The sequence below is a fragment of the Ursus arctos genome, unplaced genomic scaffold (assembly GCF_023065955.2).
Source record: "Ursus arctos isolate Adak ecotype North America unplaced genomic scaffold, UrsArc2.0 scaffold_11, whole genome shotgun sequence".
NCBI classification, from domain to species: domain Eukaryota; kingdom Metazoa; phylum Chordata; class Mammalia; order Carnivora; family Ursidae; genus Ursus; species Ursus arctos.
In genome coordinates, this window is record NW_026622775.1 from 45,995,579 (window position 1) to 46,001,578 (window position 6,000).

Consider the following 6,000-nt stretch of genomic DNA (forward strand, 5'->3'; position numbering starts at 1 on the left):
ACAAATCAGTTTTTTATTCAGACCCTACTGAATATTCAGGACACCTTTTATAAGAAAAAATTACCTCTACACCATGAAAACAGTAAGTTCTGTGGCATCATACAAGAATTTTTTACAGCATACATTTATTCATCTACAGTTTTGGATGAGAGTGGAAGAAATTTAGAGAAAAGATGTTTAACATTCACATGTAATTAGTTTTGTCAGAATACATAAGTAATTGAAATATAATTTTTATGCAAGGTTTATAAAATACAAATCTTCTCAGTGGTCCTAAATCTGTTTTCATTGCAGACTTAAAGTTTGGTTGTTTTTTTTTAATTCAGACAAATACGATTTAATATTAAAAGTTTTAATTGTTCTATCAAGGTACCATTTGTCATTCCAACCACATTGCTTTTGAGAATTTCTGCCTTTTAAATGTGTATTTAGACTATTCGGGGATTGTTCCTTCTGAACCTTTTGAGTGTTCTTTTCCTCCTTGTCCTCAGGTAATTTCCTGACACACAAGCATTGTCCCGTGCTCAGAGGAAGACTCTAGGGGGTCCTCTGAAGATCTCTCAAATTCTCTGAAGCTCCCTCCTTCAGGTGTTCTTCCCTATAAATGTTTTTGTTTTGGTTTGTTTTTTTTACTGAGATACAATCGTCATATAGAATCGTGCGAGTTAAGTAGACAACATGTTGGATTTAATGCATTTACTGCCTCTGTCCCATCATGACCACTTTTTCATGCTGGGAACAATTAAGACCCAGTCCCTTAGCAACTTTGACGTTTACAATATAGTATTGTTGAATTGTATAATCCCAACGCTGTGCATTAGAGTTCCAGAACTTTCCTACTAGTTGAAAGTATATATACTTAAACGTCTCCCAATTCCCCTACCCCAGTCCCCTAGCAACCACCATTCTACCCCCTGTTTTACAAGTTCAGCTTTTTTCTATTCTACATATAAGTGATATCATACAGTATTTGTCTTTCTGTCTGACTTACCTCACTGAGCATAATGGCCTGCTACTTTAGCCTCTTAGCCTACCTGATTTCTCAGTTTCATCTCATCAACTCAGGGTTACCACTGACTTCCATCTGGGAGTGTCCTGCTTTTGCCGTGGCCTGGAAACTCTCAAGTGGTAAACTGGGGGAATGGTAGGGCTCACCTTGTTTGTTTCTCCTCTCTCAGGGAATCCTGTCCTTCGTTGTTTGATGTGTCGTGTCTTGATAAACCATTGTTTCACATATGTTATCCAGTTTTTTGTTGTTTAAGCAAGGGAGTAAGCCCCATTCCCTATTACTTCAAAAGGGCTCCCATGGCAAGAATGTGGAGAAAGGGGAACCCTCTCACACTGTTGGTGGGAACGCACGCTGGTGCAGCCACTCTGGAAAATAGTATGCAGTTCCTCAAGAAGTTAAAAATAGAGCTACCCTATGACCCAGCAACTGCACCACTGGGTATTTACCCCAAAGATACAGATGTAGTGATCCAAAGGGGCACATGTACCCCAATGTTTATAGCAGAAATGTCCACAATAGCCAAATTATGGAAAAAGCCCAGATGTACATCAACAGATGAATGGGTAAAGAAGATGTGATATATACACAATGGAATATTACCCAGTCACCAAAAAAATGAAACCTTGCCATTTGCAATGCCATGGATGGAACGCACATCATGCTGAGTGAATTAGTCAATCAGAAAAAGACAATTATCCTATGGTTTTACTCATATGTGGAATACAAGAAAAATGCAGAGGATTATAGGGGAAGGGAAGGAAAACTGAATGGGAAGAAATCAGAGAAGGAGACAAACCATGAGAGACTCTTAACTATAGGAAACAAACGGAGAGTGGCTGGAGGGGAAGTGGGTTGGGGGATGGGGTAACTGGGTGACAGACATTAAGGAGGGCTCGTGATGCTATGAGCACTGGGTGTTATATGCAACTGATGAATTCCTGAACTCTACATCTGAAACTAATGATGTACTCTATGTTGGAATAATTGAATTTAAATTTAAAGAAAGGAAAATTAAAAGAGCACCTGCACTGGTAAAGCCCTATTCATTCTCCCAGTTGATGAATATAGAACGCTTGATTGCCTCAGCTAATTCCATGATGCTTCCCACTACCACTAATGGCCAGTCTCACCTCTGCTCCAGTTGGATGGTGACCTGGCCCCACCAATGGTCATTCAGCATGTCTCCTGCTCTTCCTCACCTCAGCTAGAAACACTCTCTGGGAAGGGACTCCAAGACGTAGGGGGAAAGTACACAGATGAAAGAAGAAACCAGAACAAATTCAGTCCACATAATTTAAAGATCCCTTGCCCTTGACAATGGATTCGTCATCTTCTCATTGTACTTACATACATACATGCATATAAACTATCTTCAAGAAAAATCACATGACGTTCAGTTTTTCATGACTTCTTCTTTCTTTGTCCAAGGCCCTCCTCAATCAGTTACAGCCCAGGAAAAACACAAACTAAGGTTCCTGTGTCCCCATGGTTTCAACCCACCACCACCCAGAACCACTCGATATCCCAGTGGGCCTCAGTGCACATCTGGGGAAAAGTCAGTCCACATTCCCATGATCTGATCACATTCCCTTCAATGGTGGCCCTTGGGGGCTGCAGGGGTGAACAACTGGAGTTCAGGTGGGGCTCAGGTGACCCATTTGGGGAAGATGCCTGAGCAGCCATTAAAAGCAGGCTTGGGGCATGAAAGCAAGCCCATGCATTTTCACAGGGAATCCCGTGGTCCCCAAGAGCCTGAAGTGGGTGTGGGAGTGGGGGAGGCAGGAGAACAGAAGCTTCTGGTTTACAGGTGGTCCAGCCCAGTGAGGCAGTGGTGGCTGGAGAATGGGGCACCCAGACCGGGGGCTCCAGTCACCCAGCTCTAAAGGTGGTACTGCCCCACTGTAAAACTCTTATAAGGAACCATAACAAAATGTATTTAACTATTTAGATATTTCCAGTAAGAAACCTGGTTCTCTCCGCATCCGACGTAAATTACTTAGAAAAATCAGACTCAATAATTTAGTGACAACAAGTAATTTTATGTAAAAAAAAAAAAACAAAAACAAAAACAAAAACACCTTAAGACTTCAGCAGAAAAATTTTCCCCTCACTGGTCAAGTGGGTTTCTGGCAGGCAGGGACTAAAATAACAACAACAACAACAACAACAAAAATCTGGGGAACAGATTACAAGAACACGGATGAAGCAAAGCCTGCTTCTTGAAAAGCAAAGTATTGGAAATCCATTCCAACCAGTATTTGTGCATAAGAGATACAGTTGTATTTGTCTGCAAAGAGGTTCTCAAGTTCAAGTCCCATGATTGGGCTCAGACATCCAGCAGATGTCCTCACATAGAAGTGAGCCCCGAAGGGAGAGTTTATGCAGCCATAAGGTGTCACGGGAAGGTAAAGCAGTGCTGTCTGCCAGGGGTTCCTTCATCTGTTTCACCTCAAACATTCGCTCAAACTTCACTAGCATGTAAGGCTGTCATGTGGAAATAAAAGGAAATCTTCCAGAGAAAAATCCAACCATATCCTGCCAAGCTAATTCCTTGCTAGATTTGTTGGTATGCGCTTGCAGCTGACTAAAAGGCAGTTTATTATTTCTTTCAGGGAGCAGAGCTTCTTCTTTTGGGAAAAAAACAATCTGAAAATGGTTTTTATAAATTAACAAGATCTTTTTATTGCCTTGGGTCAGTAACGAAGTGGAGAGATTTGTTTATATGTTTCTCTCATTACATTCTTAAATAAATTTCGCAAACCAAACAGGAAGCTTAGCTTCACTAAAGCATAACGGAGGGAAAAGTGTTGTTATCAGAAACAAACTTGGAAAACGTCCAAAATGCAATATAACTTTGCAACGTATTACAGTGACAGTAAAAGACAAAACTAGGTTTGATTTAAAGTCACACCAGTAACACAGACTGATATTCCGCACAGAAAACTTACTTCCTATGCTCAGAAGGAGAAATAGAGAGAAGGCCAGAGTTTTCAAAGAGAAATATGATCAGGAATCACCTTTAAACTCCAGCTGGACGTGCATATTGCTTGTGCCTGACATTAATTCCAGCTGAAATTTAAATGAATCTTACCAGAAAATTGGCAACATGGAGACATGAGAATGAAGTATAAAATATTAGGTGTTTGATTTGTGCAGGAATTTGGACTTGTTCTGAGACTAAAAAAGATACACGACTTAAAAAAGTACTAAGAGTTAGTGAGCAGGTCTATTTGTACAGAGAAAAGACTACGTGAAGCAGTTCATCCTGAAGGGAAGTGATTATGTCAGACTGCTTAGGAAAAGAATCAGGTGTAAGCTTTAAGGAATCAGGATTTGTTTAAAGAGTCTTAGGTAGCCGTCGTTATGCTGAAATGAGACAAAACGCACAAGGCCGTGAGAATTACAGAACCAACCTTCATCCGTGCCCTTCCCACATTGTCAGCACCTTGACTCTTAACCAGAACTGCTTGTTTGGAAGGTAAAGCACACCAAGGAGGAATTGGCTGCAAGTATCACCCCCCATCCCCTGACACCCCAAAATATGTCCCTTTCACAAAGAGAAGAAACTTCTGCTCCAGAAAAAAGCCACCCAGGCAAACTCCAAAGAGTAAGTGGCCGCAAAACAATAGTTTTTGTCAATTAATAATTATTTCTAATAAACTCTGGTTAATAATTATCCTCTATATATTTGTCCTTCTTTTAAAAGCAGTTGTCTGTCCAGTTAGTCCAGTGAGGTGCAGTAGAGACAGTGTACAGGATTGTTCTCTTGGAGGGGCAGGCAGCAAGCCGGCTGTGGAGCCCGACCGTGGAGTCTTCGATCAGAAAGGTGATCAGCACTGTGAAAGCCCCAGGGGCCATTGGTTCCTACAGTCAAGCAGTGTGAGTCGACAGGACCATTTACATTCCTGTGGACCCTTCCTGTGGATAGCTGGCAGGGACCCTTCCTGTGGATAGCTGGAACCAGGAGGGCAGGGACCCTTCCTGTGGATAGCTGGCAGGGACCCTTCCTGTGGATAGCTGGAGCCAGGAGGGCCAGCAAAAGAAGCCAAACTAGCTCTTAGAAACAAGGGTGGAATTCTGAAAGCTGCAGGCTGTGACTTCACTAACGTGGTAAAAACAACTGTGTTGCCGGCTGACCTGAGTGACTTCAATACTGCCAATGAAATTAACATACGGCATTTCAAGAGTAGTTTTCCTGTGAGAGCTGCAACTTACCAGCTTGCCGCTTTGCCTGAAGGAGGCCACGTGGAGACTGAAACAGTGGCTGGCCGAGGACCTCTCACAACGGCATCGCCAAAAGTGGGTTCAGCATTACTTAGTCTGGAATTATCATAATGCTTTTAAATTAACATCTGAATTTTTACACTTGATGTTGGAAAGTGTACGACTGACTAAAACATTGGAGGTTATTATGGAAATACCACATAATAAGGGGAATTGAGCATGAATTGAAGATCAGATGCCAAATCCAGGTACTAGTGTTACAGATCACGCTGACGCACACTCATGTTACTGGATGTGGGAAGAGACACTCATTACGTACATACTCAAATAAATAAAAGGAAAGGGAAATAACATGTAAGAGAGATGACTCACTTTTCCTGATAAATAATAAAGAGCACACCTAATTCAATTAAATCCTATTAATTTAATGAGGTGAAATATTTAGTTCTCACATCAGCTATATAATTCTTTTTTCACTTGAGTAAAATTAAAGTGTTGAAGTTTGAACAGTAGAGGTAAAGGAGAAGAAAGTGGACCAAAATTTTAATAGGTCATATTTTTCTAATGGAAATAAAATAGACACACAGATTTAGATAAATGGATGGATGGATGGATGGATGGATGGATGGATGAATGAAAGCAATAATCTTCAGCTTCTGGCCAAGATGGAATAACAGATCAGATTTATCCTCCTGCCTAGAGCAACCAAGAATACCAAATGAAATATTAGGAACAATGGCTTTAAAGACTGAACCTCAGACACTGAA

General features: G+C 41.1%; 1 pseudogene; it reads left to right on the forward strand.

Moving 5' to 3' along the window:
* LOC113255448 (2-iminobutanoate/2-iminopropanoate deaminase-like) overlaps positions 1-5,344 on the forward strand; it is a 51,553-nt pseudogene extending 46,209 nt beyond the window's left edge.
* Positions 5,345-6,000: the final 656 nt, after the last annotated feature.